The sequence below is a fragment of the Tinamus guttatus genome, unplaced genomic scaffold (assembly GCF_059628265.1).
Source record: "Tinamus guttatus ecotype Peru unplaced genomic scaffold, ASM5962826v1 Tinamus_guttatus_pri_ptg000311l, whole genome shotgun sequence".
Taxonomy (NCBI): Eukaryota; Metazoa; Chordata; class Aves; order Tinamiformes; family Tinamidae; genus Tinamus; species Tinamus guttatus.
Window position 1 is genome coordinate 3,264,636 of NW_028288845.1, and position 10,503 is coordinate 3,275,138.

Genomic DNA, 10,503 nt, shown 5'->3' on the forward strand with positions numbered 1-10,503 from the left:
CCGCGCGCGGTGCAAGGAGCCGCTGCAGCCCGAGCGGGGCTCCCCGAGGCGCCCCCCGCGCCCCGGCCCGGTACCTGTGCGGGGGCGCCGCGGGCCGCGCCGCCAGCAGCGGCGGCAGCAGCAGCAGCGGCGGCAGCAGCAGCGGGAGGGCGGCGGGCGGCATCTCCGCGCGGCGGCGGGGCAGGAGGAGCCGCTGCTCCGGCTGCCGCCTCTGCGCCGGGGCCGGCCGTGTGTGCCCGGCGGCGCGGGCAGGGGGAGAGGCCTGGGCGGCCCCCCGCCCTCGCGGCCCCGGGAGGGAGGCAGGGCCGGGCCGGGCCGAGCCGAGCCGAGCCGAGCCGCGCCGCCCGCCGCACAGCCAGCCCGGCGCTGCCCGCCGCCCCCGCCGCCCCCGCGCTCGGGAACGCGGCTCGGAGGCTGCTCCGGCAGCGGAGCCGCGTGGCCCCCTTCGCCTCCCGCGGGCACGGGCGGCACTGGGGGCGAGCGGGGTGGGCTCAGGGAAGCGGCGAGGGGTTGAGCGCGCGATCTTGTTGTGCGAGGAAAGGTGCCGTTTGAGAACGTCTTTACTGAAACCACGTTGTTAGAGCTGCTGGGTGGTGATGTCCCTTGCCATGTCCCTAAATAATTATTTATTTCTCTCCAGTCATTTCAAGACAAACCTGGCTCTCCTCTGCGCTAGCTGCTGCCTACCAGGTAGCCCGAGGAGCCTGGGTCTGGGCGGGGAAACTTACTCTGCTCTGCAGTGCTGCCAAGATGGGGAAATGACCTGAAATTCATTGGAAGAGCTTCAGTAGCTGTGAGTAAGGCAGGATGTCAACCTGGGTCCTTGCTGCAACGTTCTCTGCTAAGCACTTGACCTTGCTCTTCTTGCAGAGTGCACTGCATGCAGTCCCACTGCCCCGAGGGCTCTGCTGAGCACTGCAGGGGCTGCCGGGGGTGGGTCCTGGGGACAGGTAGTGATGGTGACTTGGTCTGAGCACAGAAGGAGGGAAGAGTTGCAGCTGTGCTTTGATCTGACTGGAAGGGGAAGATTAGGGAAATAGGGCTGAAAAGGAGAAAATGCCTTAGTCTGTGACCAGCGGGTTACCTGGTTAGCAGCCAAAAGGTTAGCAACCACCACTATGTATATTGATTTTAGTTTGGGAGGCAATTTAATGCTCATAAAAATGCTAGCTGTGGAAGTCAGTATGCACTGTGGAGAGTTGTGTAATCTTCACAGGGTGGACACACACCCTCCCTGCTGCTCCTCTCCTGTTGCCAACATTGCTGAAGCCTAGAGAAGATCCGCTGTTTGGAAAGGAGAAAGGTTTTTGGTCCTTAGAGCAGCTGCATAGCTGGCCGCAGAGCGAGGCTGCTGCTGAAGGCTGCTAGTTCACTAGTTACAATGGTGTTTTCTGCACGTGTTTTGAGTTATGTTTTCAAGGACCTGTGTTAACATGTGGTTGCTGCAGGATCAACCCACTGTAGAATTGGTTTTGAACATTAGCTGTTCAAGTAGGTAACATGATAACAACTTCTTCCTTAGCACCGAAGACAGACTCCAGATCTGTTTGGGGAAATTGAGACTTAGGGGCTGAAGAGCCAGCGCAGGCCCCAACAGGAGGGCTCAGGAGGACCCGCTGCGGGTGCCTCGCCGTCCCCTGCTCCTCCTCGCCCGGCAGGCGTGGGAACAACCACAGCCCCACGCGCTGGCACTGGCCATCCTGGAGCACGCGCTAAATTATAGACTGCAACAAAGCCCTCGCTCTAAATAAAACTGCATTTACTGAATGTAAATGATGTTGCTACAAACAATTCATCCATGAACTAAACCAGAGACGTCTGGCTGGCTTCCATCGATGGCTGCTGAAGGGATGGAAAAGTAAAAGGTCAGTAAGCAGCTACCTATAAATAAAAGTGTTAGTATTGACATTAATCTTAAACTAAATTAATATCTATTGGGAACACATGAATGGGAATGACCTTTATTCCTCATCAAGCCCAGTTGCCTGCTGCTGCGGGCAACCAGATCAAATAAACCCTTTTATAAACTGGCAGTGCTTAGTTTCTCAAGTCAGGGAGCTGCTGCATCAGCATCTTTCAGAGACCCAGTCTTTGCAGGATAAAAATATGTAAGGCACATTCAGGGCCTGTGTGTGGAAAATATATACAACTGAAATCATACAGATTGCGAGCTCTGAAGTAGAAGATGACAGATTTATAGACTTTCATGCATTTTTAATAGGCTGCCTTCTGTACGTATTCCTTGCATAAATGATGCATAGGTTAGATGACAAAAATAGTATAGAGTTCCATAAGCAAAGAATATGTGTGTTTGTGCATATATTGCTGTACCTGAAAATTTTCTAACCTTTGGCTGTTTGACTTTGCATCATGAAACACTTTTTTCATGTTGTTCCCTTTTGAAGGTAGGCCAAAAATTAATTTTTGTTACCATTATCCTTGAGGCCAGGCATCCACAAGCTTGGGATAATGCATAAGTAAGATATTTTAACACTTTAAGATAAGCAAGGTGTTTAACATTTGAAGTAGAAAACTAGTGACACTAGTGACAAAATTTTCTAATGAGTATCTGGTGGATTTTGCTTGTTGGCCTGAAAGCGAAACAGCTGTTGAGGTGGGACTAGGAAAGCTCTGCTGGAAAGGCAGCGCTGTGCTGGAGAACAGCTGGTTCTTCCTCCAGTCCTTGCAGGGGCCTGGTAGCGATGGGAGGGTGCAGGCAGCCCTGGCCCCTGCTCGCCACGCACCCCTGCATCTCCCGTGTGGCAAATGTGATAGCCCGGGGAGCAGCCAGCGCGGCCGCCGGCTGCTCTGCCTGGGACCGCACGCCGCCCAAATGACTAGTTTGTGACTATTTGTGCTCCAGCTCTCAGGCAGAAGATCTGCTTTTCCTCTGTGAACAGTCATCTGTATGAAATCCCCAGCAGCGTGTCAGAAGATGCAAGACTCACCAGTTCTGCACAAGTGCTTTTGACAGTGAGAAATTATTTGAATTTAAGCTTATGCAAATACTATCATCATCAGCTCTTTATTTCTTTTGATGTGGTCTTTAGTACCAAAATCTTGATATTTTCACCTCCATAAGAACATTGGTGTTTCCTGAAATTGCAGGTTGTCCCTTTTCAGAATAGCTCTGGGCAGCATGCATTAGAGGACATACCCCTATTTTCTTGATAATTTTAGCTTGTAAACCAGCTCTTGCAGTATGATGTACCCACCCAGTTTCTAGGATTTTCGTACTGGCTTTAATTTGTAAGCAGCAGATTTGTTCATCTCTAAGCATTTTATTTAACCTCACAGAAATACTAATGATTAAAAAAAATCCTTTAGAGTTGATATTACTTGGAATATTAAACAAAGGTTAAAATGAAGATAACTTATCTATTCTAGCAAAGCAAAGGATAAAGGCTTTAATTACACAACCAGAAATGAAGAAGAAAACAAAAGATGCATTAAGATGGTAAGTGACTACTGAGCTTCCCCCTTGGCTTGTGTCCCACCGCGTCCGCTGGCTACAGGGGCTGCCGCGCACAGGAAAACCTGCTGAGCCCAACCCTTCCCAGGAAGGAAATCCCACTCCTTGATTTTGTGTTTCAAGCTTCACTCTCAATTCATTTTTCAAATGACAATGCGGTTTCTGGATTTGTATAAAAATGGTGGGGATGACTCAAACCTCCCCCTCTCTTGCTTTGTCTTAATATGGAGATAGCAAATGCAAACGTGGTCTTGACGGTGCTCCCACACCTTCTTAGGAGCTTCTCTGAACTCACATTAGTTTTTGGTGCCTTTGCAAGCTTTGCCTCAAACAATAGCATTTTCAGTACATTTGCAATGCTTCCTAATTCCTGCTATCATTTACCAGAGAGACCAGCTGTGATGTGTTAATCATAAAAGTGATGCAATTTTTCAGCATGGCTTTTGTCAACTACTTTCTGCTTCTTCCATTTGCTGTTTTGGGCAGTTCTGGCGTCACAGGAGCTCGACTTGTTTCCCTGCATTAGAGGAAAATAGGCAGGTACCCAATTATGCAGGTTTTCGAAATGTTTTACCTGCCGTTGTTCAAGTCATTTGTTTATTTGCCCTCATGACAAAAGAAAAGAAGGAAAATGGTGCTGGTTTATAATTAGCTGGATTGGTTGTCAACATACCATGCCAATGATAAATTAGACCACTGCTCCCAAATTGCAAATATTCTTGTAACCAAAGAGAGTTCATCCTTTTTAACCATAGTGCCTGCTATCAGACAGGATGTTTGCAAGATTCATCATTTTGTGAACAGACACTTCATCATCGCACAAGGCTCCTAAAGGATTGCTTCAACATTTCCAGGGAAGCATCCCGGAGTCCATTAAGCGAGAGCATGCAGTTCTAACGACAGCGTCACGCAGCAGGTAAAGAAATCAGACAAATGGATTCAGAAACAATGTTTTTAAGCAAGAGCTATCTGCCTCACAGCATCTTTTAAGAAACTGTTCCAATAAAAATAGTGCATAAAAGGAGCAGGAGCATGAACTGGAAGCAAAAGGCAGTGCGGTTGAAGTTGCACCAGTTGTGCAGCCCAGACGTGAGCACATCCATGGACAGAGGTGCACAGGGCTGCAGCCTCCATGGGGCAGCAGCAAACTCCAGCCTTGAGCACCCTCAGGTGCCAGGAAAGGCTGTTCTCCCTCGGAGAGCTCTAAAAGCAAAGGCAGAGCAGTATCTGGCTGGTCATGATCCCAGGCTCCCGGCAATCTAAAGCAGCAGGTATTCAAGTAGATAATATTATGAAAGAAAATGCCAAGGCAGGTTCTCTTTTCTTTAGCAGGTGCCGGAAAGAAACACAAGACCTTAATTATGCTTGTGCTTGGGAAGGAAATATGAGAGGTATTAGAAAATGATGCCTTGATAGACAAGCGGACAAGAAGTAAGACTTTCTGTTTCTGAATGCAAGTAGAATCACTCTTATGAGGGTTATATAAAAGAATCATCCTTGAATCTATTGTGCATATCTAAAGATAAGAACAATCTGTGCCTCAGTCTGTAAAGATCTGGAGATTTAGAGTGGAGCCTGGTTTACAGAGAGAGAAATGAAGAGTGGCTATTTTGGACAATATCCAGCAAAATATTATCCTACCCCAAAAGTACCAGCACCACTACCAGCAGTTTATAACCTGATGAAAGAAGTTGAGCTGTGGAGCTCTTGCCCCGTTACATGACACCAGGCCAGGGTGGTGCTGGAGGCCTGGTGAGTTTTGCTGCCTTCTTCCCGTCGTGCTGAGGGGAAAAGAGCTGTGGCATCCGCTGGGAAGCAGTGACTGCGCAGCAAGAGACTTGGTCCGTGTGGGAGCCAAGAAAGAGGAGTGGAAGAGGCAGCAAGGGTGCCCCAGAGAAATCCCCTTCAGGCTTAGAATGTTTTGAGGAAGAGTGCTGTTAAAAGGAAATTTACGTTATAAATAAGCAGCTTTGTATTAAAGCACTCTGCTTCAGTTTCTTATTAGACTTTGGCCAGTGAAAAAGGTACAACTGTATTACCTTAAATGTCTATGTAGATCAGATCACATGAGTCAATAGCTTCTTGGAAGCTGCCACCTACAGTTATTAGTTGCTGCTCTCAGCACCCTATAGCTAGAAAATACAGACTTGTAAAAGAACATTAATTCTGATTTGCAAAAGTGTATTAATACTGCCAGGCATACTGATATTGCATAGAGTTAGTAACTTGTGGCCTGAATATGAGGGAGCACTTGTGCACATTGTAATTTTACTGTTTTCTGTTCCTGGAAACACAGATTGGAGATCAGAACTAAGCCCCCTAAGAAATTATTTCATTACAATTGCATTGCTCTTCCTGGATCTTCCGTCATTGCCCCTGTTTATAAACCTATATGGGTAAAAGATAATAGTTTGATTTGCTCTAATCTAATTTAGTTTTATCTAGTGCAAAATGTTCTTAAGAAGAGAAGTGCTGTAAAAAAATTTAGCTCAGCCTACTACAATATTGTTTTCCTGATTTTACTGATAAATGGCCATCTGCTCCTAAAATACCATAAGCTATAGAGAAAGGGATGATGAGGAATGAACCTCTCACAAAACGTGCATGACTGGCAGCCTGTGCCATGAGGTGGGAGAGCGGAGCTGCCCCCAGATGGGACCATTCCTGCGGGGATGGAGCCCTTCCCTGCCACGTGGTGCTTGGTGGTGGGAGCGATGCGTTCGGTAGCTCCTGTTGTTTGTGCTACGCCCGCTGCAGTGCAGAGGCTTTGGCAAGAAGGGGGATATTGCACCACTGCTGTAAGCTAGGGCTGCTGCCAAGCAGCAATAAATTGTACCCGGGCAGGGCAGGTCTGAGCAAGGGAGTCCCTGTGGCCTCCTTCCTCTCAGAGTACAGCTGTCAGGGAACATTAGATTGGGGCCAAATTATTTCACTGGTGGCAAAAACTCAGCTATCGGCCGTGTGAATCACAATGGTACATTTACTTTCTCTAAATACAGAATCGCTGTCTTGGGAGAGGCACGCAGGCATTCTTAGCCAGAATTTGGACTTTAGCATAATATTATGTTTTTTAAACACATCTGGGATCTATTATATTTCTGTGTAATGGTTTTCGCAGAATCATTATTACTTAATATGAAAAAAAATTGTCATTATCAAATTCAGCGTTGCATTGCGGAGCAACACATCTGAACACCAAATAAGTGATTCCCACTAGAATCTGGGGAGCTAAGGCCAGAAGTTTCCACAGAGTAGCAGTTTGCTGTAGAAAATATACCATAAAAGTAACATAAAAACTGGAAAAGCATTAAAGAAACAGCAGTATAGATTAAAATTAGATATATACTTGACATAAAAATGTTTCCGTTATTTCAGTATTTCACTGAAACAATTGCATGTAACTCCTGTGCAGTTGTAACTCCCTGACTGTCCTATTGCACTTTGGAAACTACAGTACAAGGCCAGGATCAAATAGCAGTTTATCTTTTTTTTTTTTTTTTTTTTTTTTTTTTGTATTTTAGGAGTTACTTAAAAAAAATAAGAAACTCAATTACTTTGGTTTTAACAGTCTCTAAGGATATATTTCCCATATCCAACAAACAAAATATAGGCTGGGCTTAGTCTGATACTTTTTTGGCGTTTCATTTTACAGCTCCTAAACTATACTCTTCAGTTTTGAGATAGATAAGTTGGACACAGGTTTTGGAAGAGTCTTTATGTTTAAATGCTTCAACTCACTTTTTGAAAGAGCACAGTCATGCCAGAATCTAGGCCTGCTCTTTGGGCTCATTAAGGAGATTACAGTTCTTAATCCTTGCAGAAAAGGACACAAGAATGCCTGACTCCCCTATGTATATTTTCTGGCAGATTCATAGCATCTTTGAATAAGGACAACATAATTTCTAACGACTGGTAAGTAATTTTCAGATTTCTATTACCTGTTTTGCAGTTTGCTCCTTCCACCTCCAGGAGGTTGTGCCTGGCTCTGAGTGTGTGCATAAAAGCCTAAGCAGGCTGCGTGTTCCTGCTGTATGTGCCCTATCACTCTTTAAGAGGTGAAGTACTTTGCCTGAGCTATGCTGAGGTGATGCTCCCTCCCATTCCAGATGTACTGCGATGCACTCTAATAGTTATTCTGCACAGTGTCAGATAGGAGGGAATTCCTTGCTGGAATTCTAGTCTGTAAGTAGCTTACTAGCTGTAAGGTACAGCTACGTGGTATTGGGTGGCTCTACTCTTGGAAGGGAATGAGAGGAATAACAGCATATGGACACTGAGTTATAAGGGAAACAAATAGCTCACAATTACTCTACCATCTATCCGTGACAGCAGCTCTGCTTTGGGCTTTCCATGTAAGCCCTTAAAGCTCTCAGTTCTCAGGCTCTCAGCCATCACCCTCCTAAGGCTGCAGCTTTGACCTGGAGTGAGAGGGTGCTTTGGTGGATTCCCTAATCAGTTTCTGGTATTATTAAGCCCATTTTTTCTTCTTAAATACCATTTTTCCATTATCTATAATAAATGTAAAATACATTCAAATGCTTTTAATTAAACTAACTGAATTCTAAGCCCACTGTATCTTCTAGGGCTGCAACTATGTCTCTGACCTGCCTATATTATTATTTTAGACATTTCTATATCACTTCTACAGTTGTTGTAAAGCAGAGGCTCGAGACTCTTAAACACATTCCCTGCCAAGCTCTAGTGCAATAGTTAGACCAGAGGGCTATATCTGTAACAAATTTGTCAGAGACTGGATCCAAACACTAATCAAGTTCTTTGAGGAGGGTTTTTGATCATGCTATGTCCTTGTTGTGTTCAAGATTTATTTTGATGTTTTGGCTGCGTTTCAGAATTCCTCAGGTACCTCATATTAAAAATATGAGAAGCGAGAGTTAAAACTACCACTTGAATGCAGAGTCATAGTTTGGCAGTTCATTCCATTCCTCTCCTGATCCCAGTTTGTCTGTTTTGGTTTAGTTTTCTACTTCAGTGGCCCTCAAAATATTAACTTGCATGTTAAACCATGGGCCACACTAAAGGCACACATGTCCCTAAAAGGGATGAAGTTGATCTAAACACCATAAAAATCTGAATGCAAACTCTAGTTATTAGAAGCACAGGAGTACAAAAACACAACTGACCTGTATTGTTTGTGCAGCAGTTTCAAAACGAGACGCTTTTTTTTTTTCTTTTGGAAAGAGAGAGAGAGAGAGAGAGGAAAAAAACACTTGGTTTGGGGATAAACTCTTTCACACTCAAATTTTAACCCCAGAAAGGAGAAATATAGAGCTATTGGACTGAACAGACTTTAACTATGTGTTGGATGTTATGCTGGCTATAATATAGATAACAACTTACTGAATTGTTGCAAAAAGGTGTTACTGGTAAAAATAATTCCTGTAAAACCCTCAGTATCCATGGGAATAGATGCCAGTAGCTATTATTGGATCACAACCTAAAACAGCAAGAGGGCATCAGAGTAACCTTGTTTTTGCCTGTTTCTTCAGTAGATGAATTGAATGTTTTCCAGTCTGTGGAAATGCAGTTTTTCCAGGGCACGGATTCCCAAGTTACCCTGTCTTTCACAGAAACCTGTCACTCTGAGAGAACAGATACAACTCGCAGGTTTTTAAGTAGAAAGAGAATTTTAACTGTGGCTCGGAACCTGAATTCTGATTTAACTAAGATAGTAAGCATAGAAGTAGTGGAATTTGTGCAGATAAATAACACATTAGGAGTAGTGACTTCCTCAGTTATTTGCGCTCATAATTGACTCTGGCTTTGCCCGGAGCTGAATATCTGAACCAGAGGGAAAATCTCAGCTCCTATGAGCTAATATATTTTTTTTCATATTTATAAACGAAGTCCCAAAGCTCAATTTCGTTTGATCCAAATTTCTATTTAATCCTAAACATGTGTTTCTGTGTAATTGCTAGTCAAAATATCAAATAAATGAATGAGGAAAGTCAAAAAGAACAAAGATCATATTGGTGTTGCCCGATGAAGTGAGTGCACACCCTGCAAAATCTCGGCTTAATTCCCACCTGTGTTCGGGAGGAACTGAATCCCCAGATTTAAAGAGAGAACAGTTCTACTTTGTATAATATACTTAAATATTCATGGAGCCAGCTGGCGAGGCAAGGAAACAATGCTCTAGTCTGGTGGTTCGGGGCTCTCCTGGGGAGGGTGGGGGTGCTAGACCCAGTGAATGTTTAATTATTTATACGAAGTAGAACCGTGTCAACAGGAGGAGCGAGGAGCCCCCGCTGACTTCCCTGACAGCGGCGCGCACGGCTGAAGAAGCAATAATGCATTTGCCAGAAGCCTGCCAGGTGTAGTTAACAACAGTTTAAACAAACTCTTAAAATAATTTACAGATTACTCCTGAAATAGCGAAGCTGTTGGATGAATAGATGTTCTTCCACATCTCTGAGACAGGCCTTGTTCCTCGTATTAAGTGAACGGACCTTTCATCCTCCAAAGCAAAACAGCTCTTAAAATAGAAATCATTCAGGGCATATTTTAAGACCTTAGCATCTCATAACCCCGTAGCGCTCTCCTTGCTCCTGTTGACATCGGGGAGCAAAGGCAGAGTTTATAAGTCCCACAAGCAGCTCTGTCTCTGGGAGAACGCTGCTCTGTGGAGGTCTGTGCACGGCAGGAGTAGGCAGCGCCTGCGGCCCGCGTGCCTGTCCACGGCCGTGGCCCTGCGGTGCACCCGTAGCCGTGTATTCGCAGAGTGATCGCGGCCGGCGAGGCCGAGTTCCCAGGCGGAGATGGGTTTTCCTTGGAACAGCTGTAGAGGCAGGGAAGGTTTAGGCCAACAACTCCTTATTCAGGTCTGGGACACGAGGAGCAAGCTTGAAGCTGAGTGCAGGCTGAGGAGAGGAGGAGAGCTGCTATCTCCTAACCTCAAGTTGTGAATCAGATGGTATGACACAGCTTTCCAACATTTCCTTACCCTTCATATGAGTTAGCACTGGGGAACTCACAGCAAGTGTAGACACTTCCAAAGCAACTCTGTGTGTTTT